Source organism: Cephus cinctus, unplaced genomic scaffold, assembly GCF_000341935.2.
Source record: "Cephus cinctus unplaced genomic scaffold, Ccin1 Ccin1_scaffold3086, whole genome shotgun sequence".
Taxonomy (NCBI): domain Eukaryota; kingdom Metazoa; phylum Arthropoda; class Insecta; order Hymenoptera; family Cephidae; genus Cephus; species Cephus cinctus.
In genome coordinates, this window is record NW_014334458.1 from 138,215 (window position 1) to 156,162 (window position 17,948).

Here is a 17,948-nt window from a genome sequence, read left to right on the forward strand (position 1 = left end):
GCCACTCACGACCCCCCTCGACTCGACATCAATTTATTAACACTACATCAGAACAATGGGACTCTGTGATTTTTTGAAAGAACCCCCCTCCTATCACTTTCTGTTATTATATTTTACACCCTTTCATTTTTTATTTTTATTCTCGCCAACAAATCTCCATCCACGAAGACTTTCTTGAATAATTTTTATACCCTCGCTTCATCTCCTCCATGCATTGTCTTGCGGCATGTCTAACATTCCTCCTCTCTCTCGCTCTCTGCTCATCTATCTCTATCTGTCTATGTCTGCATCCCTTTTTAGGTGGCTTTGTGCAAAATTTACCGTTCAGCAGTTCGGTAATGGCGCCTTGCCCTATTGCAAATCGATGAATACTCACTCAGCGGCTCTACCTATAATAGAGTCACCCCACTCGAGCAGTCAAGAGGTCCATCGAGGGCCTGAGACTTCACTCGTAAAGGGTGACTCGTGGTTCCGAGTTTTTTTTTTTTTTTTCTTATAAAAATCTCAACCCCCGCTCCCCTGATCACTTTTACACGAACAAGAAAATATATGGAGCTCGTGGAGATTGTCAATGGAGGGTATGAGAAATTAAATTAACGTGGAAATTGAAAATACTCAAAGCTTGCACGGCTGTATGGATATTAAAAAAGTCATGTAAATCTTCCATTGATTTGTTGCCAACTGTATATAAAAATAATCCACAGCATCGTCAGAGGAGAGATGCTACCCGGTATAACAGACACACAGGACACGTCGTGAAAACGTGTCACGTGATTTCTGACTGGACCGCAAATCGAAATTTATTTCCGAGGTTGGCCATTGCCTATCGATTAATGAAAACCGATAACTACCGAACGTAGGAAAACGCTCGACACGATTTCGAGACTATTTTCACGGAAGTTTTACGATTCGTAAAAAAAACGTTAAAGCGACATTCTGGGTCCGTCTCTTTCTCTCTCTGTCTCTCTCTCTCCCTCTCTTTCTCTATTTCCGTGATTGGACCATTTTTACGGAAATGCGTCACCGCCATTGGCCTACATCAACGATATGATAAACCGCGGGATAAGACGAAATTGCAAAAATCTCTACGTTAAATCGCAATTGAAGAAACCTTCACCGCGGACACATTCGCGTATATATGTATGTATATTTTGCAACACGGCACAGTTTCGTCAGAGTCTAAAATTAAAAAATACTCGTAAAAAATATACCTTTGTCAAAATTGGTTATCCCACTATGAGATAACGAGTCAGACAAGGACGGGCGTAAGTCGCATGAAAGATTTAACGAATTGCAATTTACGTGCATAGTAAAAAAAAAAAAAATAGTTCGGAAAAAAAGTGCATGTTAATTTTTTAGAAAAATCATTTTTTTATGTCATCGAACAATCGTCATCGCTCAAGATTTACGTTCCATTTACGGCAAACCAATTGCTCGTTATCGTATCATAAATTGATTGGGCAGATATACATAGATATAAAATTATCATGTCAAACCTTATACTATATCGGAAGTTACAAGAATTTCGGAAAATCTATATGGATAACCATAGTAGTTACAGTATCGTGGTAGACCTTAGGTGGTTAATATATATATATATAATATACACCTAACCACCATTCAACGTACCAGAGTCCAATTTAATAGAGCATTGCCTTGGTTTCTCGTCCGCTGTGAATCCCTATCCACTCACCAGCACCTTCAATGCCTCTTATAGCCATATCGTCACCCATTCCCATTCTGGATGGACGAGCAATTCCCACGGGACACGTCGAAGTACATACGTGGGACGTAACGCGAAAACAATAACGTACGAGTATAATAACGTAGCCACGGGACCGGAGAGGAGAAGAAAGATATGTCCCCGTCTGCACCGGTTAATGACTTTGGTAGGAGCGACTAATGGTGGACGTAGATCGAGATTACGTGAAGAATGGAGAAATCGAAAGGATGGAAGTGAGAGAGATAAAAAATAGTAACATTACGTATATACACATATATATATAGTATACACGTTCTCGCCACTGACCGATCGTTAAGGGGAGGAAACGTTACTACCGGGATTCGAACCTGAGACGAGGCAGCTCGCATTTCTTGCTTTCCGTCGCGCTCGATCTAACGAACCTAACGACGCCTTTGCTCCTCCTTCGAGAGTTCAGGATTCCCTTATCATTACTGCACCTCGCCGTTGACATTCGTACTGCTGGTTCTTGAGATGGCATAGAGTCCTTACGGGGTATAGGTCTGACGTATGTGATATGATAAATGCATTTCTCTTCGAAATTCAGGATCGGATGGTATTCGAAGTAAAATATCAATATTAAGGATATATTACGTGTAGGAAAATGGATTGTTTTAATATTTACATACTTTAATTTTCTTTTTCGACTTAGTTGATGCATACGAATTTCTGCATGAATTTGCATTGAAATTAATAAATTTAATGAACATACGTCTGACGTCTGCCGCATGTAGAGGCTGCTGTTGTCTCACTATGAAACTGTCTGTGTCAACTTTGATACTCGGCACGGCGAATCCGTGTCGATATCGAATTGTATTTCCCGGCCGTAAAGTATGATACACTTGATTCGGAGTACAGTAACAGAATGTACCAGGAATATAAAAGGATCGAAAAAATATTTTAACCAGGATCTTAGGATATACAAATAGAAAGCATCGTCACAGCAATTCCTTGCTGCGGTCAAATTTTTTTTTTTTTTTTAAATTATAATTTTTATAATTACCATTTTTGCCGCTTTATATTTCCTAAATGAAAGCGAGTCCTGTAATCGATGAACTCGAGAGCAGAGTTGGCATTTGCAAAGCCAGTCTTTGTGTACCAAGGAGCAAGTGCAAGGATGAATAAAAATGGCGGATGAAGGTCACGAAGGAGGTTGGTACAGGACGAGATCCAAGAGGGAGCCAAGGAGGTCTCAAGACGAAGTGGATGCTGTCGCGAGCAGATACCAATTCCTGCTGCTAGCTCAAGACTATCTCGGGGCAGTGCTGCCAACGTAGTCTCTCTATTGAAAACCTCCGGCAAACACCAGCTGTATTCGTCGTACTGGTAGATACCTATAGTAACTTACCACAGTTGTCTATACTGGATACGGAGACAGGGATCAGTGGGGAACAGACAATTTCTCCATGTACTCTCTCAGAGACTGGGAAGTTATAAACACTAGTAAATGGCGTCTGAGTACTCGCCAATGAGTTTCGTCCAGGACTCCATTTGGCTGAACGTCTTGAAAGCTGCCACTTGACAAATTACACGGGACCAGAGCAGCCGCTTTCCTTCTCGGTAAACTGCGTCTCTCTTTACTGCCACTCAGTTCTGCGACCCAGATACTGGCCAAGCATAACTTCTTCCTAAGGATTGTTCGTTGAGCGAACCAATTATTTTTCTTAATGATCAAGATCGATGTTTCGTAATAAGTATAACGAAGGTACCAAGTGCATTACGTATATTTAATTATTTTTGAGATTAATTGATGGGTGCCGGATTACTTTTCAAAATTACTCCCGAACCCTGTGATTTTGACTGATGACCTTTTTTCTTTGCTTTTTAAGGAAACCCTAGATAACACTCGTAAATTCCTGACGCTACGGAACGTTTATTGAACGCCTTTTATTTTCACTTGAATTTTACTAAAGAACCTTTATCTTTTCTATCCGGTTTCCTTTTCTTGAACATCGTTTTTTCTTTTTCCTTTTTATTCTTTTTTCTTGATTCACTCACAACTGTCACCGCCCCCCCCCCTCCCTCTCCCCTTACCCTCACTGTCCGATCCCTGGAGATTTTCATCTTTTTTATGATCACCCTTGCCACGAACCCCTCACAGATCGACTTATCAGTCTCGTAATGTACTTTTCCTTTTATCTCTTTCCGTCTTGTTAAGCAAAATAACGAAAATCGAGAGAAAGTGTTTCGTCGCGCGACAAGGAATTACTGAAAATTGTGGAAAAGACTTTTCTCATTAGGTCATATACAACTAAGAGATTTTCCTTGCGAAAATTGATATCACGTGATAATGCGTTATCATTTTTTCTTTGTTCCGTAAGGCGTATGTGAAATTACTGAATTACGAAGGTATAAGAAAAAACGTCATTTTCGGTTTTCACGTTGTTACCTTTTTCGACAAGACCAACGATACTTTTACCAAAGCCAAATTTCATCCTGTTCCATGTTATTCGTAATGGGTCGCTATATGCATGGGATAATCTCATGCAACTGGTTTCAAGCTTTTCGAAAAAAAAGTCCTTCGACAACCGGCTGCTTTCATCGTATCCAGGGAACAAGCTTGCTTTCTCAGATCTATGCTACAGCAAGTGAACGAGCAGCGTCCAGTGACAATAGACGCGAATAGGCAGCCAGTGGATACGAACATCCATAGTCAGACCCAACGCGCTCAATTACAAGCCAGTTAACCCGGTCGTGAGTCTTGCCCAGGTTTGTTGAGACAATGGTTCAAGAGGACCATGCAATGTACGCTGATTGGTAGTGATTTCTCACCCCAGCACCGATCCACCCTTACCGGCCAATTCTGAAAGTCATCTCCCCCCTCGTGAATTACAACCCCATACAAAGTCACACGTGTATCTCGGGGTAGTTTGTTATGTATAAAATATACGATATTGATATTCGAGAAATTTTGCATACGATAAAACAGATAATTTATACTTGCAGACAAACTGTAGGAAGATTTGAAATTCAATGTTAAGGGGGGTTGATTATGAAAGATACACAACGGAACAAGTTACACGGAATGACGTATAGCTATAGGAATTGGGATGATCGTAAGGGCGAAGTTCCCTGGTACCGGCCCGAAGGAATTTCAACCGGAAGCGTTTCTTGTTTTGGGAAATTCTAGTCTGGCGTGGCAGTGAATGTATTCCCAATCTTGCCAGGACTGCATACAAAGTGACTCGGGAAAAGTAAAGTCCCGACGTCCAGGAACGAATCCGAACGGAAAGGTCGTCCAGGATTTAAGGGTGAAGGATTCTTCGAAGGGTACCGGATAAGGATTTTCGTCTGATTGAGACGAAAGTTAGGTTCGCAGACAATGCCGAAAACTTTTCACCATCCCTTACGCACACATTTACCGAAATCACGCTTGGCTTGAATTTCAATGAAAATAAAATAAAAATTACGTATTTGAAAGTTTCCAAGTACATTTCATTGAGGGTTACTTTTCTTCCATACAATTTAAAGGGTTGATCAGTAATTACACGTCCTTTCGTTTAATTGTCAGTCTCCTGTTTTGTCATTCTAACTAAAACGGGCTGGTTCTAATGAAGGGGTGGATTTGCTTATCAGCCCTGGAAGAGGATCCGAATCGTGGGAGACTATTTTCACGAATAATCGGAAGGACGAGACGCTGTACAAGTTTCCAATTTTTCCCCTCTATTTCCGTCCATGACAACCCTTAGTAAACTACCCCCTGGAACCTACCCCGAGCGGCATCCAATCCATACCAGTCTCGTTATTATTCTTCGAGTTGCCTGCGTCCTAATAATTTTCTCGCGCGAGGATCGTGTTAATCGATTTCCCCGAAAAAGGGGTGAACTGATATCATCCTGTTCGCAGATACGCATTACATGTATTGCTACCCTTGTCAAGCACAAATTGCCTTATCGTATAATCAATAACAAGCAGTTGACATAGTTTGATAAATTTTATAATGACAGCTGCTTAAAAAAAATTTGAATGAGCAATTAGATATGACAGCTGTCATCCGATGCGATTAATTAACTGTCCGTAGTCATTCAAGGTTTTTCCGATATATCGCTCACTTTTTATCAGAGGAATCGTTATAGGCCTAAAAGGGATCAGGGCGATGTGAACCAAGACAATTAGTACGTAACAAGTATCTAGCAAGAGACATTCTGTCAAAGCTTAAGTAAAATCCAATATAACTCGAGAGATTCTCAGATATAACTACAGTCCCAATTCAAGACATCCCTGCCATGAACTGTTTCCGTTCGAAAGTTTCAACCTTCCAGTCTCGCTACCCTTAACGCAGTGAGTACTCTTTCTATATAAAGATCCGACAGTAGGCCACGTAGGTATTTGCCAAGCAAAGCCAGTCGCAGACGTCTGTCAGTACGTTTGCTTGTCATTCAGGAATACTCAATTCATTTAACCAATTTGATTAAAGCATTGCCAACCCTCCATTTCCACCCTTACCCATTCTCTCAGCCCCCACGACTCATCCCAACGAAAGTTACAACCTCTCAGACTATTTTAGACCCTTCGCAATGCTTTTTGCTTGTAGGAAAATTTAATTGCAACACCCCCCGCCCCCTCCCTCCTGTCTTTTCACACTTACCTTTCTACGTCTACCTCGGTACCAACCCCCCTACTCCTCTCGACGTCACATGCCGTAACGAGTACTTTATTGCTTACGTTGTCAGACAAGCTGCTCTTCGAAAACTCGAGTTACTATTTTATTAGACACATAGCAATTAGACTATACCCAGTAAGTCCCTGAGATACATGAAATTTTATACATGAAGAAAATTTGAAAAAAAAAAACCTTAATCAACTCTAACCAAAAATCCATTTAAGACAATGGAAAATTCTCAAATAAATATTTAACTTACTTTTAACCATTTTTTACTCTCGAGTTCAAGTTACTTCTCAAGCAATACGCAGCCTCGAGGAAGATTAATCGTTCAAACTGGATAAGATTCTGTGGGGATGAAAAATAAAATTAAGTAATCTCAAAAGACAGAAGGGTGAGTATCGTCAGGGCAGGGACTGCGTCATAAATGAATATTAAGAAAGTTTCGCGCTATTACCAATGTACCGAATACAAGAGCTGATCATGGCAGGACCTAAGCTCGATAATTAAGATTGAAATCTGCCTCGACCTGGATGGTTAATTCCATTAACCGTGAACGGATGTAACTGAAAGCTGCGAACTTAGCGGCGAATTGTGAGGGGGCTAAGGGTTCGTGTTACATATACAGATAGCAGGACTCCATATTCTATAGCAGTAGATAAACCATTTCTGTCTGACTAATTAATTCGGTCCATTATACATACAAGTCTTATACGGTGACAAGAAGTGAGGGGGGGAGGGGTAGAAATTGACTAACATAGACAACCCCGAAATGACAGACAAAATCTATAGAAGTAATATTAATAATTTCAGACAGGTAAATAATTGGTAGACATTCCTACCAACGTGCTAGTAAAATTACATTTCAATCCCGGCAGACTTTACCCCTTGAACGACCGTTTGATAAAATACATGTATTTTTGTTTCTTTTCTTTTTTTTTTTCCTGGTATACGTAGACAGAGGGAAACGAGTGATTCGGAAAGGTATAGTTTGCGTTTCCTAAAATAGAGAATCGATTTGACTCGAATGCATTGTGTATTCGATACACACACACGTACAATCCAAGAGTCCATGACAAACGTATCGGCTGAAGTTGGCTGCAAATCGGTGATTTCGAAAGTGAGAGAAGTTTGGTGTTATTAAAAATAATTAAGGCTTACGTCATAAAGTTATCAGTAACTTCTCATTCTTTAATTTGATTAACGAGGTCACGTTGCCTCAATCAAGCGAATCGTTGAATCGCGTCCAACTTCAGCTGGTACGTTTGTCAACGAACACTTCGTGACGTTCTCACTCACTCTATTTGACGAACTCGAGCTCTCCAGTGAGAAACTTTTAATTAGCCCAGCATCCGCACACATGCTAGTGTATGGACCAACCGATCTGAATTTTCGTTCAGAGAACTTTTGAGCATACTACAAAATCCACAGGAACTTTAATTGATCCACTTTTCATAAGCGATTGGTTCATATGTGGAAAGCTGGTATACCGTGTGCCGGCCATTACTAAGTAAATGGTTATGTAATGCACTGTATATGTAAAGAGGAGACAGAACATAATTTACCTGTCAAGATCAAAGAACCGTTGAGACGAAGAGCTTTGTGGCAGCATGAAATATAATGGATGTATACACGGTGCTCGAATTGAAAAGAATGCTGACGCATTATGTGAGTATATAGAAAAAAAAATTGCAACATGAACATACAAAATTAGAAAAATGAAAATAGCCTTTAATTTTCCATAGTAAATTTGCCCTTGTGGCGCATATGAAACTTCAGATCCTACCGGGTAGCGCATTTGTTGTTTTTTTTTCACCTTCGGGACATTGTCCAAGATACGTCACGATACTCTTCTCCTCTCTGTTTTTGTGCCGGAGGTTTCGCTGCTACAGCCAAGAGCAGGGAGAAGTTTGACGATTTACATATTTTCCCGGGTTTCTGGTTAAAATCAAAATTTAAATAATGACCCAGAGGGACACGAAACAACAGAGATACTCTCGCGGGATCGATTTCCGAGTGACTGATACCACAACTCGGCACACTCTCAGCCTCTGAACAATCCCATCAATTCTACTCCCAAAATTGTTTCCCCGAATAAAAAAAAAAAACGGAAAGAGAGGAAAACCAAAATAACAAGTAATACGTTATCCCTGAGCTACCAATATCTCCTGTACAAACAAATACACCGGTATAGGCATAATTTACTACACCCCTTCGTAACGCGTTGTTGGACTTGGAATAACAAAAATAGCCAAAAAGAAACAAACAAAATGTTAAATTGGAAAATCCAGAAAAGAAAGTAAGAATCGAAGTGGGTCGGTTTAAAAAAAAAAAAAAAAAAAAAAAAAAAAAAAAAAAAAAAAAAAAAAAAAAAAAAAAAAAAAAAAAAAAAAAAGAAAGTCGAATTTTATATAGGTAGCCAAACAAAAAATATGAAAAAGGGAAGCATCGGAATTCCGTATGGTGCGAAGGACGTCAAGGATTCCAGTGCGCAAGGGCGTTGGCGCTGACGGCGGGACGTGAAGCGTCGGGACGCCCAGGGGTAGCCAGGGTTGGTGGGACGCCAGGGTGGAAAACGTAGACGAGAATCTCTCCTTCGCTCAGTCCGCGCCCCGACACGCACTCGCAGGCACTTCATCGAAATATATGAGGTTGAAAAAAATAAAGACAAAAAAATAATAATTTTTTCAAAACGGTACCTTACGGAAAAGTCGTTACGATTGGTTTTTCATAATTACTCGGTTTCTACTTTTTTTTTTTAAATAAATTGTTTCAACTACCTAATCACTCGAATCGCACTACTATTGGACTGTTTGACGAAGTGTGAAAGAAGCTCAAGCCGGAAAATCGTTCCTCTACGTTAACGCAGACTTCGCCACGCGTTTACTTCCATTAAATCTCGTGAGTAAAGATCAAAATTACACTTTAATTGGATTACTCGTCAACTGAATTTATTAATATATACCACAGCATCCAGTCTCCATACTCGGTCAAATTTCCATACAATTTCATATATCCACTTTTTCGCTTCATTTTGTGTATTCGCATATATAAACATCCCAATGAGATACAATAATACGGATGAATTGTTCGATTAATTAAACAGTTATTTCAAAATAGTAATACCCGTGCATTAATAACAATCAAAACTTCCGGTATTCTGGAATCGTCAAAAATTCTCTAGTACTTTTCATGCTACTACTACACTATGCTACTTTTAAAGTAGCATAAAAAAAGGGCCTCAAACTTATTTTTCAATCCACTTCAGCCAACGGATGGCAGACTCAACGCGCGTTTCCGTCTAGGAGACTTCGCGTTACCGAAAACTCTATTTCCGTGGGAAATGAGGCGTTTGCGAACGAAATAAAAATAATAGAATGAAAAAAAAAGAAAAGAAAAATGCTTAAATATTCTCTCTTCATCAACTGATACACCGTAACGAGCACATCGCCCTATTCGTATTCCAGAATGCGCTCGACTTTACGAGTTTTCTCCAGCCACTTCTCCTACCGTAACCCGTTTAAATTTTCTGCGTGTAATAACGTTACGGTCCGGAGTCACCCTTACGAGGATGCAGCGTATAGCGTTGGAAAAACGTACTATGGTGTCTTGACCCTCGTGACGTAGATTGGAATTAGCATACTGGCAATTTCATTATCGGAGTATACATATACAGTGACTCATTATAAAATTTGCATAAGTCATAAAGCCATTGTGCAACAAAGACTTTTAGGATTTTCAAGGTCAGCCATGAAGAATAATTTCTAATTAGTCACATGAAATCGGCTACCGTTTAATATCGTAATGGAGTCTGAAAGTAGCAGGTGCAATAAATAATTCGATATTTAAATATATTAAACTGTGACAAAGCCGAACGAGGCGCCGATAGAAATAGTGTATGTGTACGTGGGTGCTCGCTGTGCTGTGACGTGCCAGCCGGAGTCATGTGTGACACTTTTAACGAGACTGTATAATACTCGAAGTACTTTGAAACGCAGAATGATCCTGTCACTGATTGGACTCTATGACGTCAGTTTAATTATTATTAACGAGCTAATGCATAATTATGCAGAAACTTCGCATTGCGTTAGATAACACGTGCAATTGGGAAAGTTGCATAACGGGACGTGTTTCTTTTTAATATTTTTGCGCTAATATTCATCATTCATCCCGTTGCGAAAAGGCTTTACGGGGACTTTAGAGGTGCTGCTGAAAATTCATGAAAAATTATTTGGCAAAAGTGCATAAAACTGCAATCGCGATGCACCGCTCGAAAAATGCAGTCTAACACTTTTCGACTGGTTTTCCATGAGCATATATCGTTTTATTCATCTATTTTTTTTGGCGGTCCGGTTACGCTTGGCTTCGTCACTCCCGGCGAGAATAGTGCAGTTGCATTCTGTAACGTGCACTTTACGTGCATCGTCGAGCACTGGCTTGATTTCAGTGGCTATATGTGTGTAGGGTGAAGTTGCCGAGGACCCCAACGAGCTAGTAGGAATGGCATCATTCGATACTCGAAAATACTCGAAACGAGGATCCATTAGCGTTTGAGAATAGTGGTGATAGAAATTTACGCGAATCCAGTTTGACGTAATCCAGGAATCAACGTAAATTCCATTAGCAATAGCGAGAGGACGAAGATTGTATTTTGATAATTGGACAAGCACAGCGAGCAGCTTCCGTGTCATGAAACGCTTCAGGGAGGACATTTGTAAAATTGCTGCATATCGCAATTACGTCATATTCATACACGTATGCAAGTTGCACGTACGATTCAGCGTGGATGACATGGGAAATATGGAGCTTGAGATAAAAAAGGGAAATTATACGCGTTACGTAACAAGTTCTTTGTTGCCCTGAAACTGGATGAGGATGACTCCAGCATCCCACAGGATTCGGGGAAAGTTTTGCAAGATTATTCTCCTCACGGTTCTAAGATCTGTTATATCAAAGTGGGCCTCTGCCTAACTTGGTCAGGAAGCTGGGATAGGTTCAGAGTGTTCGGAGGGTTAATCGGCAAGAATGGACCCCTATGGATCGTAGGGTGGCTGGATTGCGGGCATCGCAAGATTGGCCAGGATTGGCTGAGAGAAGGGCTTGGCTAGATACAGGGTTTCCCGGTAACTTTCGACAATTTGAAATGGGTTGTGCAAAATCAGGTTATCTCGCGGATGCTGATGGGACCAAAGGTCACTTTTGGGCTCGAGGCATTTATCAATGATTGGGCGAAGCACGATAAGTCGCATGAGCCGTGCGTCTTGAGTAAAATTTTTTCGACACTTTTTGTTTTCGAACTTTTCGGATAAAAAATTTGAATTTTTATTACAGAGCCTGTGATATTTTAGAGATTTTGAAATTATTCAAAATTGCTTAAAATATTTTCGTAAAGGTATGAACATCTGGGGAGAGATTGATCAATTTTACGAGTTCAGAGTTCAGCCGAGTGAAACGTGGGTCATTGAGTAAAGACCAGATTGAAAAGTTTTAATAAATTTGCCAAATTACTCGCCCTTGAAAGTCACCATGTTGTTCCCGAAATTTTCGATTCCCCTCGAATCTGAAGCGACTGAAAACTTCCATCGAATAAAATTCAGGGCTGCACCTATCCTGTACGCGCGATGGGTATCGTCCGAGCGAATGAAAAATGTAGATTTGAGAACACTGTACTACAGCGAGAGTGCATTACAGCGTAAGAGAATGAAAAAGTGTAAAACGAAAAATTCGTACCTCGTTAACGAAGCGCTCTTGGAGAGAGAAGACAAAAAACGTGAGCAACGAAAAAAAAGAAATTTCCTCGAACGTTTCTATTGAAAAAGTTTTATCGGTCTTCTGGACGCTGCAACCACAGCTAATATACACGTACCTGGTGAGACCCCATAAAAAAAATGAAACTTAATCGACTCCATGTTAATGAAAAAAAGAAAAAAAAAACCTAAATGTCCCAATGGCAATCTAAAGTTCTTCCTCGACCCTTTTACATGCTTCGACACAGTCGCAACCATAAGGGTCTTCCGGGATATCGCCTGTGAGAATCGATAAACAGTACAAGGCACGAGTCGCGAAAAGCTGTTTTCACGGTGAAACAAAAAGATCCGAACATGTTGGCAGCTTTCCACAAATTCAATTCCAAGGATACTCCAGTCTCCCGCGATTTTCCTTATGAGGACTTTATCGTTCTGTATTTCTCTATTTTCATTCTCGTCCCTCCTCGTTGCTTTCTGACTTCCAAACCTCAACGTTTTGTTACTCAAATATGGCAGCCATTCAAATATTCTTACTATATACGGATTTATATACCATTACAAAAGTATTTATAAATACTTTTAACTGTATCTATATCTATAGCTACTAAATTACATGATAGCTATATGACTGATCCAAGTAATGAACACACGTAAACTGTTGTGGTTTAACAGCTGTAACGAGGACGTCGAACTCCGTTTAAAGCTACCGTGAAAGCATCGTCTAGTGGCGTCGGGACGCTGTAAATTTTCATTATAAATCCTATTCCGATGGATAGGTCCGAAATATTGGACTAATCGGATCTCTTAACGCGACTGTTTCTAGGCTCTGACTTTTTCATCCATTCACCTCCCCTCCTTCCGCCCCTCCGCCGCTATTCCAACACTTTGCAACACTTGCAAAACCCAAGTGATATTCGGAGTAAAAGCTTTGAGGGTCCAAGCTAGTTTTACAGGAGGTAGCTTCGCTCAGCCTTGAGCCACGGAATCTGCAGCTTTCAACCCTTCTTATACCATGACTCACCCTTAAGGAGTTTCCTTAAAAGACTAAACGATCAGGATCTCGATATTTTCTCTTTTCTTCTTATCTTGAATTTATATTCAAGAAACTTTCTCATCGACGGACAAGATAAAGTTCTGGTGGCGTAAACGACTGCGCTTCACTAATACGTCTTTAATTGAAATTGCCCGACCGGTGGGTCGAATCGTAAAAATTTCCTGAACCACCCCCCACTCCTTCCACCCCCTCGTAATCTCTTACAACCCCGCAAACCGATAAAATTATCAGTCTCTGTTTCACTATCACCTCAACATAATACAAAGTGCTAGTTACTTTCTCATTAAAGAAAAAAAAAAAATCTGCTTTATACTCGAAAATAAAAAAAAATTCACATCGTTCGTAACAAGAAGAAAAATGACCAGAAGGGTTCAATCACGATGCTATCATAAATAATACGTTTACTGTCGTCTAATGGGAAACGTATATTGGAACCAAGTAAAAATTTCCCAATTTCCCATTTGCCAACCTATAAGGGAACATAAAAAAAGTGCCTAAAGTCGCTCGGCCATAAAATTCATAATAGTCTCTGATTCTCATAATAATCAATTCACACTTCATTCTCTGTGTCCTTGAAGCTGAGATCCCTTACCAAGGTTTTTCTTTTATTCCCATAACATATTGAATTTAGCAATAAAAGACAGTTCGACATTATATTTTAATATCAATTTATTCAGACCCTATAAACTGGGTGTACCGGAATCTGTAGTTCAGTCTGCTACCTCAGACTTGTTGGCGACGTGATCATAACAATAACGCGAATAATCAAAGTTGAGTAATTGCATTAAAACTGCAAAGGGGAAATGCAGTACACAGTCTGTACTGTATTATCTATATGTATATATATATATATATAAGGTTGAATAAAGCTTGCAGCCCTGAAAGCTTCTGAATATTCTGCGGTCCTGAACCGCGTCCTCTCGATCCTTATACCACGGCTTGCATAATGCAGCAGCCACGCTCCTTGAACGGCCTTTGCTTCTATTTCAATTAATTCTATTGGTTCGTATATGCGTCCCTGCTCTGGCTTTGTCTGGACCATTACATTCATCGGTTAATTTGCATGAAAATTTCCCCGGCATCTCTATATGCTTTATGCACCGATGCACTTCTGATTAGAGGATTGAAACCCTGACGACCTGCGATCGTTTTCGATTCCTACGAAATTGGATGATTAATATTTTAGTTGCGAATGAGCAATTTAACTAATTGGATAAGGAGAATATGAAAAGTCGTGGAAATATCTTTGTTATCGTTGTATCGAAAATCTTATCAGAATTAATTGAGGGTGTGATAAGATTTTTGTCCAGCTGGTTACCTTCGGTAACCACGTCGTAAAGGGTCTGCAGGTCATGAACTTACGGCGTGAAACGTGAGAAAATGTTAAATTTCATTCGAGATATAAAACTTCGTCGCGTCTTATAGTCTCAGGGATGCTGCGTTTTACGTGAAATTATTCTTTATTCGTGACTGAGTTATTTCAATTGGCTGATACTGGAACGATGGTAAATTTTCAGATATTAATTTCGAGACTTTATTAATTCTCTCGTGTACAGCTATAGGTAGGAAGCAGATTCATTAAATGTAAATGGACCTTTAAGCTATAATGAATACGTCTACGCAATATTCGTTAGAAACGGATCATTTCCTTAACCCAGTTTCCATTTACCTAGTGCTTTATTAAATGTTCCTTTATTGGAGCTACCTATATATGTATACATACCATGGCTAACGTTAGTGAATACGTGTCAGGGTTAGATATTATATATTAATGAGGAAATACGACATAGAGATCAGGCGAAAATCTACGTCCTGTAGCTCGTTAGAAATGCAATTTCAGGAAGAAAATGATATTCGTACTTTATGGTTAATTTTGCAAGAATGAAAATTCACGACGTACCTTCAGCATCTAATTCGTTTTCAAAGCGAGATTTCTCTCTGGACCCAAAAGGAAGAAGCCCAAGAGTCGAATACAACATTTTAAGCTTCCTCAGGAGCAAGGACCTAACTTCGCTAACAAGTAAATTTTAGACATTCAAACTTGGTAAACGCGTCGCAGAGACTTCTCGAGCTTTAACGAAACAGGTACGAAAGCTTTCACGAGCTTTACTCACTGGCGCATTGCTCACTCCTTTACTGCTTCTCCTGCAAGACCGTTTCTTGCTTAAAGTAAGTATAGAGGGGCTCACGGTACTGCGAGAGACGCGATACTCACACACGATCCACGTGGCAAAAACAGCAAGAAAGCGCATTGGGAACAATAACAAAGTGCACCTAAAAATCTTAGTTCATAATATGGAAATACCACAACTTCACGGTTACCCGCGTGACAAAGACTTAAACAGCTGCCTATGGTGAATATTACCTGCATTTATAATCACGCAAGAAACGCATCCGACGTAATTCTCGTGAATATCGAGAAATCTATTATTAAATTTTACATGACAGTTTAGCCAATCGCAAAAAAATCGTTAACGATCCAATTACGAAAAAAAAATATGAATATCTCGTAAAAAAAACTTTTAATCGTGCATTAAACAATTTAAACTTTTAATCCACAGTCCTACCATTGTCATCCATCTAATCTGTACTTAATTAAAAAATTTCGATAATCCAATAAAGACGCACCCTTCGAAACTTCTAAGAGTATTATATCGGTGCAATAGGCTGGGAAGGTAGAGCAGAAAAACGTGTGCATACAGACGAAAGTTATGTAACAGGTGGTCTGAGCACTGTTAAGTACATATATATATATATATATATATATATATATATATATACTGAAATTCTTGGCTGTAGCCTCTCGACTTTCTCTCGACTTACCAATGTGAAAAATAACTCCCCTCCCTTCCCACTTATTCTCTTCCACTTTCGCGTACGAATCCACATGTGCGCACACGTGAATATGCCTCTCGACACAGCGCACTTCCCCTTTCATACATTTCATCCCCCCTCCGCCACCCCCTTCTCCGCAAGGGTAGAGATAACTGCAAATGACTTTTTAATTCGACGAAATTTCTCTGAGCACCACTCACGTTCCTTTTTATACGTCACTGAAATTCTTGGCTGTAGCCTCTCGACTTTCTCTCGACTTACCAATGTGAAAAATAACTCCCCTCCCTTCCCACTTATTCTCTTCCACTTTCGCGTACGAATCCACATGTGCGCACACGTGAATATGCCTCTCGACACAGCGCACTTCCCCTTTCATACATTTCATCCCCCCTCCGCCACCCCCTTCTCCGCAAGGGTAGAGATAACTGCAAATGACTTTTTAATTCGACGAAATTTCTCTGAGCACCACTCACGTTCCTTTACGATATGTCCGCAGCATCCGTTGGCTCATCATCTGGTTATAATCTTTCGACCAAAGCCGCGGATAAGCGAATTAATTGATGATTTTCACGTAAACCGTATATCTATGTATATATACAGACAAGAATTCTATTTCCTAATAAATCTAGCGTCGCGACGCTAATATCCAGCGAATCTAGCTGCGTCGTCCCATATATATATATATATATATCCCGAATATGCTCATTATTTACAATTCAATCGGCTGTCATCTTTCCTGATTGATAACGAATCGCGCACGCATACGCAATATTAATCAGTACACATCTCGTTGCGTAAATTCCCGTATGATGGGCGCGGTAAGCTAATACCACGTTGCGGCGTCGATATGGCGTCGGTCTTGTATCCCTTGAAAGTGGCTCCCGCGGAAGGTTTAATTAGGGCAATGTTTTATCAAGAGGGAGCTCAAGCATGATTGATTACACATACATACGTTTACGTATAGGCAATTGCGATTGTGTTCAGGGCTGATAAGATTCGCTGCTATTACAGACGAAATGTTTACCAGGTTCGTTAACGACGACGAGCGACGGTGTGAAAGCTGCTACGAGAAATTAATACAAATTAACGGGGAAATAACTAATCGCGCGGATAAGGGCTGTTTCTAACGAGACGCCGCATACTGATATCGAGGGAGGCATTTGAAATTTCAACTGCCCTGCGGTATGCCCCTTATCGCGGCATCCCTATTCCCAGGGTAGTTGGGAGAGAGCGAAGGGGTGGGATTCAGCAACCCTTTTTCACATTCTTTCTCAGTCGGAGCCCGCAAGGTTTCATCCCTTACGGTATAAGGGTGGCGACGTACCGCGCCTCCCTCTCAGGACCTTTACTGCTATGTAAACGACGTGCCGAGACTGCTGGGAATCATTTATGAGCCCAGGAATAAGCTGGCGCCGTTGCGCCTTGGATGATGTATGCCTGATTTTATTAGGGTCATGAGATATCGAAATTTAAATGAGAATCTGCGCGTGGGTCGTGTATCTTTCTAAGTTTACTAAATTTCCTTTTCCTTCCATTATATCAAACGTTACTCGCCTATCCGTATAGTATACGCAGAAAGACGAGTTATTGTCAAAAATCAATTTTCCCACCTTTGCGAATGTTCTAACGAGCTTTAAAAAAATTCCCTTTTTTTTTAGTCAGCAGAAAAAGCTCGTACGTAGACCTGCGATACTTATCGGGCTGGATAAGTAGCCGTTTCTATTTGTGTATAGATAGGCACGTATAAACGAAAGCTCGAGTAAAGCACGTAGGTGGAAAGGAATAAAATTCGTATAAATCTCCATTGGCAAGAAGCCTTGCTAATAAAATCGGTTGAACAGCTCGTGCTTTCAGGGTGAATTTCAAAAAGCTCGATTGACGTCGACGCAAGCAGTAGTCGATGGCGCTAACGTGCTTACATTTGAAAGAAGCCATTTCAGCCGATGGCCTCTCCCTCCCCCCCCCCCC

At 40.3% G+C, this 17,948-nt stretch overlaps 1 protein-coding gene and 1 long non-coding RNA gene across 4 annotated transcripts in view; both read left to right on the top strand.

The window, feature by feature from the left end:
- The window catches only part of LOC107274438 (Kv channel-interacting protein 1), a gene marked incomplete at its 3' end in the record, with an annotated part of 94,428 nt that overhangs the window by 17,840 nt on the left and 58,640 nt on the right, over window positions 1-17,948 (top strand).
- LOC107274439 overlaps window positions 8,957-17,948 on the top strand; it is a 49,932-nt gene continuing 40,940 nt past the window's right edge. The window contains exon 1 of the long non-coding RNA XR_001539453.2: window positions 8,957-9,245. This is a non-coding gene — a long non-coding RNA (uncharacterized LOC107274439). The remainder of the gene's footprint in view (window positions 9,246-17,948) is intronic.